This window comes from Vicugna pacos, chromosome 34, assembly GCF_048564905.1.
Source record: "Vicugna pacos chromosome 34, VicPac4, whole genome shotgun sequence".
NCBI lineage: Eukaryota > Metazoa > Chordata > Mammalia > Artiodactyla > Camelidae > Vicugna > Vicugna pacos.
In genome coordinates, this window is record NC_133020.1 from 13,540,199 (window position 1) to 13,553,011 (window position 12,813).

The 12,813-nt window shown below is 41.9% G+C and overlaps 1 protein-coding gene across 6 annotated transcripts in view; it reads left to right on the top strand.

Annotated features, from left to right (window-relative positions):
- GRIN2B (glutamate ionotropic receptor NMDA type subunit 2B) overlaps positions 1 to 12,813 on the top strand; it is a 571,331-nt gene that overhangs the window by 43,956 nt on the left and 514,562 nt on the right. The window lies entirely within an intron of this gene.

The window sequence follows — 12,813 nt, forward strand, 5'->3', positions numbered from 1 at the left end:
TCAGCTTAATTCTCAGAGCCCAGACACTGAACCTAAGAAGGTAGGAGAAAAGTTTCTTCTCCCCTATATCAATGACCTGAAACAACCTGTCCAGAAATCAATCTACTATTTACAATAACTAGCTCAGAAAGCCAGCATGCAAGTCAGACTTACAGGAAGTCAGACTGCTGTCTCTAGTGATAGTCCAGGAAATCAAACAATAACGCTTGTGACAACTAGCCCCATATGGCCAAGACTTGATTAGTAATTGATTGCTTCCCTAATTTCTGTCCCCAAGTCCAATTTAGGACCAACTAGAGAAAGCCGTTTGCACCCTAACCAATCAAGAAGGATGCCACACTTCTGGTTAGTCTGTCTGCAGTTTTCTCATGTCAATAGCCTTTATTCCAGGTGTATCTGAAGCTGTCCCTTTTTTTCATGATGAAGCTTTCCTACTCCTCTGCCTGCCTTTGAGTTTTTGCCAAAATATAAGTAACAGTAACTAACTCCCCTGCTATAGCAAGCTCTGAATAAACAAACTACTTGTTCTCATTGGTTGGTCTTTTTCCAAAAAGTGTCCACTTGTAACTTGTAACTTCCTATGTGGGGCTAGTATTGAAGTTATACCTTATTCTCTCCACCTGCATGCTGTTTTAGATTTCCAAATAGAGTGATGCTTTCATCCCTGAATAAGACTGCACTTTACTCTCAGTGAGGTAGAAATGTTAAGACACCAAGAAAAAAAGGCCATAAAATTTCAAATGTCCTTTTCCCCCTCTAACCAATTTACTCACAAAAACAATATTTAGATTTTACCAGTACTGCTTTTGTCCCTTATCTTTTGCTTGAAGGTGAGAATCTTCAATTGTCTGAAGTTTCCCGGTCCCCTCAAGATGCCTGCAGCTTTACTACTGAATATTTTCAGAGAATCTTTCAAGGGAGGTGAGGGACTGTCTCCACCATGTTAAGTCAAGGTGGTGTAGCTGCCTTACAACCTCTCAGGCTGATTGTTTATTTGTTCTTAGCCCTCACTCTCACACTTGTGTGCTCTGCTGGACCTTGTAAGGTGCTTATATTCCGTAACCTACGTATACCAGATGATTTTTGGTCAGATCCTGCCAATGGCGGGAGATTAAAAGCAGGAGGAGGGGAGATGTGACTCTGTTTTCCCACGTTTTGAGCAGTAGTTGAAAAACAAAGACTGCACCAGTGATAAAAGAATGGAGGTGGTAATGGCACTGGCAGCGGAGGCAGCAGGAGCAGTGATGTCTGGGGCAGGGAGGCTGTGGGGCCTCCCTCAGCAGCCCAGGACCACAGGCTTCCAGGCCGCAGTGCAGGCAGCTGCGCTCCGATGACAGAAACCTTGCGGCACACAGCCTTGGCCTCCGCTTAATGACTTTGCTCTCCCAACCTGGGAATGGTAGCTTTTACTACTCAAAGAGTAAAGTTCCCTCCTTCTCCAGATTTCCCAACAAGCTTTACCAATTCCTTTATTTAAATATCTTCTGGTTGAAATAACTGGATTGGTTTTTGTTTTCCTAACTGTGTACAGAATGATAAAGACCCTCAGTGGAGATATCCAGTTAGAATTCTCCCCAAAGTGAAATCTCAATGCATCTTTCTTTTGTTCTCTTTAGGGTGTAAAGGGACAAGCCTCTGTCTTATTTCTTTGGGAAGATACTTGCCTTAGAGAAAGAGCCTTAGGCAGTGGATTTGCATAGATTATTCATTCTCTCTTAGTGCAGATATGCAAATTTATTTCATGAAAAGACTCTTGTGACCTTGAGCTACTTTGCTTAAGAGTAAGTCATATTTAAAAAAAAAAAGAATAAGTCATTTTAGTACTTTGTTTATAAATCTAAAAATATGAATAAACAATAAAATAATAAATATTTAAAAAAAATCATTACCGGGGCTAAGCCCCATATAGAGATCTTCTATCATCTCCCATAGTACAGGTTTCTTTTTTCCCCAATCAGTAGTCTGAGTTATGCTGAAAGGTTCTGAATATAAATTAGTATCTGTCATCCTCAAACACAAGTTCCCTCTCTGTGAAGTCCAGGTGTGCACTGGTGTGGAAGCACTATTTTTTGTTTTTGTTTTGAATACTTTTTTGGCAATAAGAACCACTGCCCTAACTAAGCCCACGTGTCTCTCCTCATCCTTGCAGCCCTGACCATCCTGGCCCCTCCCCTGGAACCTCCCAGACCTTCCTAAATTCAAGCAACTAAAAGTTAATGACTGTGCTTCAGAACTGTGACCTGTGTCCTTTCTGACTGGTTGATATCCATGCCAGTCACTACTGGGCTGGGCTCTGGCACCCACTGTCTAGCCCACATCTACAAGGCACCTGCCTTGGTGAGAGTTGGATCCTAAGCCCAGTGGGGAAGACAGGGCCTCTGATGTGGTGCTGGTACTTAAGTATCAAAGAACTAGGATACACCTAGGGACCCCTGCTGATGGTCTCCTGAGTGACTTTCATAAAACTAATTATGGGAGCTGTAGTCTCTGTAGAATTTTGGCTCTGAGCAAAAACGGGAGAAAATGCAATATATAGTAGGGGCAAATGCAGCCACGGATAGACAGGGCTCTGGACTTTCTGCTGCCATTGCAGATACTCAAAACTGGAGGGAGGATGCAGGAAAAGACACGGCTCTTGGAGGCAGTCTGGAGCCTAGTGATCTGAGGCCCAGGAACCACTTTTTAATATTCTTGTTGAATTTCACACCCATTTAATGGTAATGAATTCATTAAGATTCACTGAATGCCCATTGATCAAGGACATTAACATTAATTTTATTAATAAAATGTTAACTAATACTTACATAAGCATTTTCTGTGTGTCATGTTCTATTCTAAAACGATATTAACTCACTTAAGAAATCATCATCAATCATATTTTACAAATGAGAAAATTGAGATATAGAAAATTATTTCAGATTCATGTGGCCAACCAGCATTTGAACCCAGGCCACCTAACCTGGCATACGAATACACATTAATTGCCACCTTTCATCTAGCATCAAGGATTATCTTTGTCTTGTTTTTAAATGGTATTTTCTATTTGATTGTTGATAATATGTATATTGATTATATAAAAATATTACTAAAAATGTTTTACCAGAAAAATTTTGAGTAGTATTGCTTTGAGTTCAGCAGAGGCTGAGAAATCAGCACCATAAATAACACCGCTTAAGAAAGAAAAACTGAAAACTTATTTAGATTATAAGCCACTTGATGACTATCAATTCAATTAAAATGCTGTTGGAAAAGTTTTATGCAGTTCTTTCCATGGAGTCATGACTCATACTGGAGCATCTTTAGCTAGTGAGAGCTGCATCAAAAGGTAATATCAAATATTTCTAAAAATCAACAAATTACTTGGAAATTAGAATAACTAGAAGAAAAATTTGCACAAAGCTTTTATCTTGTGGTAAGCAGTTCTATACACATACATACATATCTACATATGTAATAGAATAAAAAGTTTTATACAGATATACACATACATATATACATATATCTTTTATAATTTAGAAATAAAGGAAAATATTTAGATTCCTTACATTTATATATTACTATATAAGTTAATTTACGATATATATTCATGATCAAATATTCTGAATATCAACCCCAGTTGCAAATATCAGCCAACCTCACCTCAAACATGCTGAAATAGTAAAGAAAGAAATTTATTTTTTCTCAGTAGGCATTCATATATTGTTGTTCAGAATGTAAATAGGTACTTCTTTCTGGAGGCAATTTTGGTAATAAGGCCTTTTTTAATACAAAAAAAAAGAAATTTATTTTTTCTCACATAACTAGTGGTCCAGGTAGGTTGTGGGCTTAGTAATGTCATCAAGGGCCTTTCCATATCTGTTCTGCTTTCCGCAGTGTGAGGGGGTCCTTACCTGGAGCCCCTCATAATATCAATACAGTCACAGTACCTCCTGCTGTTATATCTGTGTTGGTTTAAAATATACCCATAAATTATTTAATATTCCTCCCTTCAAATGTGGAGCATAATTCCCCTCCTCTTGAATGTGGGCTGCATTTAGTGATTCACTTTTAATAAATAGACTGTCATGGAAATGACAGTGTGTTGCTTCTGAAATTAGGACATAAAGGCATTGTGGCTTCCTTCTTATACTTTCTCTTGGGTCACTCACTCTGGGGAAATCCAGTTACCATGTCATAAGGGCACTCAGTTAACACTATGATGTCCACATGGCAAGTAACAAGCCTCCTGCAAACAGCCAACAATGAACTGAGACTTTCTGCCATAGCCATGTGAGGGCACCACCTTGGCAATCTCCAAGCCCCAGTCAAGCCTTCAGATGACTGCAGCTCTAGCAAATGTCTTGACTGCAGCCTCATAAGAGAACCTGAGCCAGAACCACCCAGCTAAGCTGTTCCTGAATTCTTGACCGACAGAAACTGTGGGATAATAAATATTTGAGATAATAAATGAAAATTGTAACATAGTGCTACATAACTAGTGCCAGATCTATATATGACAACAGCTAGGGGAAGAAAGGAGCAACTCTTCTTTCTGGCTCTGTTTCTCTCTCTCTCTTTTTTATAAAAAAAAATTTGGGGGGGGGCATAAATTTTTCTGAGGCTTCCCAGCAGACTTTTTACATTCCACTGGCCAGACCTGGGTCACAATCCAGTTTCTCAATCAATGACTGGTAAGAGGATATTACCATGATTGGCTTATGCTGGATAAGATCTACCCCATGGAACTGGAGTTGGCTTCACTGAAACAGAAGACTGTGTAGAGGATAGTGACTTCTGTTAGGAAGGAAGTAGAGTAGAGGAATAGCTATTGAGGTGACTCAATCAAGAGGTCTAGATCATGCTGTATAACAAATATCCACCAATTCTTAATGGCATAACACACCAAAAGTTCATTTCTCTTTCACACCACCTATCCAGAGTGGTTTAGCTAGAAGACCCCAGCTGAAGGCTTCTATGTTTCTATTATTTTCCCAGAGGTCAGGTGGGAAAGTGGCAAACAGTTTACTGGGTCCTAAAGTTTTTCCCTGGACATGACATATCACGTCCTCTCCATCTTATTGAGCTAAGTAATTATATCTAATTTCAAACAGTTAGATAATGCAATCTTATGTTGTGATCAGAAACTGGAAACGCAGAAATATTTGGTGAACATCAGTGATGTTCATTACCAGCAGGAGAAAAACAGTGTCTGAAAAAGCTGCTTGCTGGAGGGACCAGAAATTAGGGCTGTAGTATGAAAACACTTTCCATGCTCTACCCTCTAACATTCCCAAACCTCTTTAGGAATCTCTCTCTTCTTATTCTTGTCTTTAAGAGCTGAATTGGTAGAATAGGTAAGATGTTAGGCACATGGCACAAGGAAAGATCCTAACTTAACTGCTGGTGTTAGATCTTAGCCTAGCAAGTGTCTTAGCAGACTACTTGAAAATTTCAGTGAGAAGAATATTTACTCAGCATCAGGTATTTAATCGTGCTTGGATATCAGGTCCAATAATGTGTGATTTTGCTAATAAATCTATAAATAACATATTGAAATGATAAGTGCGGCAGTGATGAGATCTGCAGGTCAATAGGTCACTTTTCTCAGGCTTCTTCATGCTTGTGGAGTGGCTCTTACTCTAATAGGATGCATGGAAGCTTCCTAAGCAAGGAAACAGATCCATTCTCCTCAATGCTAGTCCTCTAGTTTGAGTCCTGCAAAGCTCCTAACTTACCAGACTTCGAGTTCCCTGCTTTGCCTTTATCTTTTGAGCTCTTTTATGATAGCGAACCTATTAATAAATCAGAAACTAAAACAGTTTTGCTGACTCCTAGCTCTGGTAACAATCTAGCTAACTCCATCTCATTTTTCAGCTCTTTACAAGAAGCCTTCTGAGTATCTCAGTGCTCCATCCAGTCTTACTCTGTTTTTCATGTCCTGTCTTCTTCCACACACACCTTTTTGTTCCTGTCTTTACAAAGCACGTATCATACTGCAATCAGCAATAGCCGATTTCCTGGATATCTGCCTTCCCAACCTATAAGCTCTTTGAAATTAAGCTTCACATTTTATAAGATCTTAGAAATTCATAGGTCAGGTGTAGCGAATAATAATGTGGTGCCTGATTATTAAGAAATGTTCAGTGAATGTTGAATGAATACTTAAAAAACTACAAGGATCAAACTCTGGCGAAGGGGATTATGTGTCCCTGTGTTCTAGGAATTTCCAATACTCTTGAGAGTCTTTAAAAATTCACTATAAAGATCCATTGTTTTCACTTCCTAAAGCAGGGTAAGCTAACAGTATCTATTGAAATATAATTAACTGGAGATAGGTCAACAAATTTAGGCCTTAATTTAGTATCAACAGTTCATCCAATTAACTTCTTACAAGAGTAACACTGGCAGTGGCTCTCAGCTTTGTTCCAAGTAGGGAGGGTGGTGGTGACACCTATGTCATTAAGTAATCCTCTGGCAACAGAAACTGTAGGGATAGGGGTGGAAAGTGTAGTTTGAAGACATCCCTCAGGCAATTCCTGTAAATTCACCCCGAGGAAAGTGTGACCCATTTTCTTTCCTCCCCATTCCACTGCACAAAGGGCTGATGCTGAGGCAGGCCAAGGTCATTTTGGTCTCGGAGATTTTATAATGGATTGGACTCCCCGGGGGCACCCAGATTCAGGTAGCAGGGCTTTTATTACCACGAGGTAGCTGAGCTTATTCTTTCTGGTTCACATAACTATTTAAAAACTACATTATTTATAGGTGTGGGCATTTATGGAAAATCGTTTGTTATTAAGCTTATAGCAACTGCTTCTTTTTCTTGGTCCTGTGGGTGAGGACTGACAACAGCGGTCCTACTGTCATCTTTAGGGAAGTCACGCCCTGGCTCAGCAAAGCTACAGACAGTCTTCAAGGCTCAGGGTGTAGTCTGGCTGTAGAGCACTTGAAAGCCCTGAGGAGTAGTCAGCCGTCGGCACACTGTCTTCTTTCAGCCGTCTTAGGAGTTTCCGAACTCGCTCGAGTGGAGACTTGCAGGGGTGGGGCTGGAATGTCTTCCGCATTCCTCCTCCCCGCCCCTCCCCTTTCCTCCTCCTTCCCCTCTCGCTCCTCTCTCCAGTACCCTTCTTCCCCTCCCCCTCTCCCTCCCCCTCTCCCTCCCCCTCTCCCTCCCCCCTCACCTCCTCCTCCCAGCTGCGGTTGCTGCGGGGGGGGGGGGGGGGGGGAGGAACTGATCAAGTGGCTGGAAGCAGAGAGTGGGAGGACCCGAGTCCAGAGAGCCCTGGTAGCTCGCAGGCCTCTGAGCACGTGGACGTGTACCCCGTTCACGTTATCTGTAGAGTTATCATAAAATAGGGAAAAAAGGCAGAGCCAGCTTCACAAAGCCTTGTGAAAGGATGCCCTGGTGTTCTAATTACAGTTTTACAGAGAGCTAGTTCATTCATGACTACTAATCTCTCATCTGTAAAATGGGGATAAAGCAAAAATTAAACAAATATTATCCAAAAATAGGAAGCTTGCGTAACAAAGCGGTGTTCATTTCCTGTGAATAGTGGAGAGGAACTAAGTAACTGCGCTTTGTTGATTTTATTCCAGCCAAATACAAAGACAGACCCTATACAACAAATGTATTCCTTTGTTCTGAGCCTTGTAAAGAGTCATTTCTCTACAAAGAAAGAATCCCCTTTGTGCATTCCCTGGCCCGACAGGCCGCGGGGATTATGAAGAGAAAGCTCTCGAGCTATTTTCCTGGTTAGAGACATTGTTCTGGAAAGCAGGCTGGGTTGCCATGGCTACGGCTCCCCAGCGGCCTCGCCCTGCCCCTTTCCACCCTGGCTTGCCTGTGCTGCCTGCTAGTACCCGGGCAGGCCTGACTTCAAATGTTCCTCCCGCACAGCACGGAAATGGCAGGGAAATTCCGTCTTATAATTCTCAGATGGCCTCTGAGGCCCAGAAGCAGAAAAAAATAATCCCTTGTAAGGCAGTCCTGAATTGTCCTTGAAAAAACAACCATTAGATTGAAAGCTTGTTGAAGGCAGGAACCACGTTCTCATCAGTAAATCAATCCTCCCCTCTCACAGTAACCAACTTACCTACCCTCTCAGCCCAAAGCAGGCTGACACACAGTAGGGTCTGGAAAAAAGTTTATAACCATTTGCCAGTGAGGTGGCGGTTTAGCAGAGTGTTAAAACACGGACTCAACCAGATTCTTGGTCTGCCGTTCAAATAGATTGAAGTACCTAACCTTCCAAGCTCCATTTTCCTCATCTCTAGAATGGGAGCAGTAATGTCTAACTCAGAGATACATGGTGAGTACTGAATAAGATAATATAGGAACCACTTGGTACTGTGTCTGACTCTCAGTATTATGATTCTGATGATTATTGTTGTCTCTCCTCTGCAGCCTCCTGCATGTTCCTGTGGGAGAAGCACTGTCCCCTATAAAAACCAAAAACTCTTCTAGCAGAGTCCAGCAGCTCAGGTCTAATAGTTAATGAAATGAATATAGAACTGCTGTTTATTTGTGTAATAAGGGTCAAATAGAACATGCTAGTAACACGCTCCGTTTGCAGAAGATTGTTGCACATAAATAATGCAAAGTGGATGTGTTCCAATTGTTCACCCATACATCCATGGTAAAAAGATGAACATAGGGCCGTGACTTCTTTTAGTTTGACCTTCTCTGTCTCCCCTCCCCCAACCCCCCCATCCCTCAGGGGATTTTAAAACCCTACAGACCCGGTTTTAATTGAATTTGTGTGCGTGAGAGAGACAGAGGGAGGGCTCTTACACTCAGAGGGGTCCCCACAGTCCTCCCCGCACCAGGGCTGCTTTCCAGTTCAAACAAACCTTGGGGTCTGGAGGCACTTATCTGGTGCCTCTGGAAGATTCTAAACATCCTTGGGACACTCAGAAGAAAGGGAGTGTAGCACCCCCCACCCCCAAATTTGCTCTGCCCAACCCCCTAGTTAGGTCCGGACTTTGGCTAGAACTCGTAGGCAGCCTTTGGCGTTTTGGGGGTCAGGAGATAGAACTGGTCTGGGAAGGCTCTGAGCCGAACCTGGCCGCAGGATGTGCACACCCTCGACAGCTGCGGACCACTGCTCGGATGGTTGGATTTTCAAAGGTGCCACTTCAGGGTGGGACTGATCAGATGTCAGAGGTGCTGGCACCTGGGGGAGGGGAAGCGAGGACAGGATTATCACTCCACTGTTACCTAATACTGCTATGTCTCTTGGTGGAGAAGGTATGTACAGCTTTTATGTACTTAAGGGTACGAACGAAAAGGGCACGTTGACAGTATTGAGTACGTTTATTGTCATTAATGCACAGGGCCGAAGGAGTCCGGTAATTTTACGTACAAGTGCCGATGGTATGTAGAGCGCTCCCACGACACCTATGTGCGGTGTATTTTGAGGTTGTGCAATAATGCAGCAGAGGTGCAGAAAGGCGGTGTGAACTGCAGGGTGTGAAGTGTTGTTCCCTCTCCTTCAGACCCTCACACAGTCTTACCCCCGCCCCCCCACCCCAGGATACACTTTCAACCACCCCAGACACATAGTCCTCCCCTCCCCCAACACCGCAGCCAGCTTTCTCTGAAAACTGATACCCTGAGGCCCTTTTCCCTTACCAGCCACAATTAGGGGCAGTAAGAGGGAAAATGCGGACTGGATCATGGCACAGATGCAGTGCTCTGTCATTTTTCCTTCCGTAATAGGCCACTGTTCCGGCTCCAGGCCTTATATTTTATCTGACTTGGCTACTCTAGGAAACAGCTTTAGGCTCCTGCGAGTCCAGGCCAAATCCACTTCTTACTGGGAAGTCCATTTTGTATTTTCCATCTCACCCTCGTCAAGTCTCAGCCGAGGCTGTTGTTCTCAATCCAGCTCAGAAACTGGCTCAAACCGCCCTGAACTGGATTTGGTGGCTGTTGAGACACAGTTTCTGCCTCTTTGTTAGGGCGGATCCGGCCTCATTTGCTCTTCGGTTTCCCTCCCTCCTGTTTTCCCAGAGTCACCAACAGCAATTCCCCTCCCCCTGCCTCTTCAGTTTGGCATTCTTTTACCCTTCCCTGGGCCAAGGCCCCATGAAGTAGATTAAATTTTTTAATAAAATAGTGGATTTAGGTTGTAAACCTTCAGCTTTTAGTACATTAACTATTTAGTTCTGCTTTCCTCAAATTTGTTATCTAACCAGTTGACATGGTGCCCTTAAAATCTTGGCTCTCATTCTAACCTAGAAATGTCTTAAATTTTCACTCTAGATAGAAATAACTTTAAATTCCAGATCAAAGGCTGAAAGGTGTTGGTGTAGTACATTGTTAATTTACGTTTTGTTACTATATTTAAGACAAAATAATTAATTCACTTATGTGTTGAGAGATGACAAAACAGAATATGTATAGAATTTGTAAACAATCACCCATACTGGCTGTCTATTGCAACTGCGCGATTCCAGAGAAAGAACTGAAGACTTGAGATGGTTTTGGTTTTCGAACTTGTAATTTTAACCCTGGATCAGATTCTGTGAATTGTTTAGGGAAGAAGGCTGTTCGGAGAATGCGCGGGAACCATTGCTAACGTGATGCAGGTGGGGCAAAACTCGAAATGTGACGGAGTGAGGAGAGAACAAGGCTGGGCTTTTGTAAATTCTCTTTCTATGGAATTTCAGCATTTCTTATGTTTTGGAACTAGATAGAGGCGATGATTGTACAACACTGTGGAGGTATTAAAGCCAGTACAATGGCTAATTTTATGTTATGAGAATTTTACCTCAGTTTTAAAAAGTTAAGCGTTTCTTGATAAGAATTTTTCACTTTCTTCTTGTGGGGTTTGAAAAATCAGAGAAGAGACATAATAAGCAACCATTTTCGGGGTGTGGCTCCACTTGGTGCTTGACGACGTACTCGTCTCCCTCTGCTGGCCAAAGTGAGCAACATGTCACGATGTCCCAAGGCCTTTTGAGCCTGTCTCAATTATATGTCGAAGCACAAATACCAGGCTGCTTTATCGAGAATCGTCCTCAATACCTTGTTTCCAGTGCATTTTGTTTGTCTTCCTTATGTGCTTGGTGCAGGGCTGGTTCACTGAACGAGGAGCACAGATGTTTTCCTTCTACGGTGTTACAAAAGAATAATTATATCTCAGCAATGTAAAATTCACCCCTAAATCTCAAAGCAGAACCCAAAATGTTATCATTTCTTCTAGGCTAAAAACCAGAGTTAAATTGCTCATTTAAGTGTTTAGTTTCCGTAGAGCCAAAAGCCCTGGAAAAAAGCCAATTATAACAGTAGAATCTGGAAAAGCTATTTTTATATGCAAAAGCCTGCAGCTGGCTTTGTCCAGTGACTCAGTACCCTGAGAAAGGCTGGGTTTGGACTAAGGGAATCTTCAAAACCTATGTAAAAAAGGTGAATCCATCAATTAAATTTGTTTTTATGAGATTTACAAATCTTAGACAATTATGGTGGGAAGAAGAACAATATTATGCTCTATTTTGGAGGTCAAGGCCTTCTCCTTGTTAGATCTACTCCTCCCTTAGGATCCTCACACCTTTTGTTTCACATGCGTAAAATGCTTCTCCCTCCTCCAGTTCCTCCCATTCATGGGTCAGGCCTGACCCGTCAAGCCTTTCATTATGTCAACTCCTCAGAGAAGCCTTCTTGCTTGGTCAAAAGCAGACTCCTTATACCCTGTTATCTTCTCATATGACATCCTCTTTTTTCTGTTATAGTACCACTATAACATACCATTGTATGTATTTGTTTCCTTGTATATTCTCTTCCTCCTTCACTGGCTTTCTAAATCCCCTAAGGGCCATTATCTGTCTGATCAGAACTGTATAACCAGCTTTTGGAAAAGAACCTGGCAAAAAAGTAACAAGGAGTAAATATTTGTTGAACAGATAAGTTAAGGTCAAATCCCGTATCTCTAGCTCCAGTCTAGTACTTTCTGGACTACTTTTCTTCTTTTATACCTTGTAGCTTTTTCAAGACAGCCTGTGTTCTTTTTCTCTTGTAAACTCTCAGTAAACTGATTTGTTTTAGGGCTCCTCTTCCCATAATGTGAAAGGTGCTGAGTGTAATGGAATCTTCACAGTTCCTCGAATTTTATCTCCCTAAAAGAAAAAAAGAAAAGAAAGGAAAAACAGGCTAATCATCTATTTCTTAGAGTCTGTGTTTTCTCATCTGTAGTACCTGATTTTACTGTGAACCCTCACCCGGCGCCCCCACCAGTCTTGTTTTTGATTTGTGAATCTGGAGTCCTCCACTTGGGTCGCCTCCCCCATCAAAAGTTTCCCTACTACCAGGGAGAAAGGGTCTACCAATTCTTCAAAAAAGTCTCTTCCTCCAGTCCAGAGAAAGACTCCTCCTGCAGAGATTTAAATTCCCTGGAATTTCAAGTAGGCAATTTGCATTTCTGAGAACCTTTAGACTAGATGTCTGTCTTTTCATTGGACTTCAGCCCAACAGAAGAGTAATCCCTTTGAGGCATTTCTTTACCTAGGCAAATTAGCTATTATTACACTCTTCCAAAAGCTGTGCTAGGAGTTGGAGGACTTTTGTGACCTGTGGCTTTATTCTGTATTCATTGAATGGTTTTGATTGACGGATGGTTGTGTAACTGGTAGAATTTCCCTAGCTGCCTACAAAATGCTGTGACTTTCACTCCTTTTAACTGGTAATAGTTAAAAGAAACTAAACTACTGGAAGTCAGAAAAGCTCAAAGCTCTGAAGTCTTGGTTTTCTCATCCATTTTGTTTTTCATCTGCAAAAAGATGATGTCCACTTTACAGAGTTGTAATAATTATTATAATAGCATTTATAAAGCAATT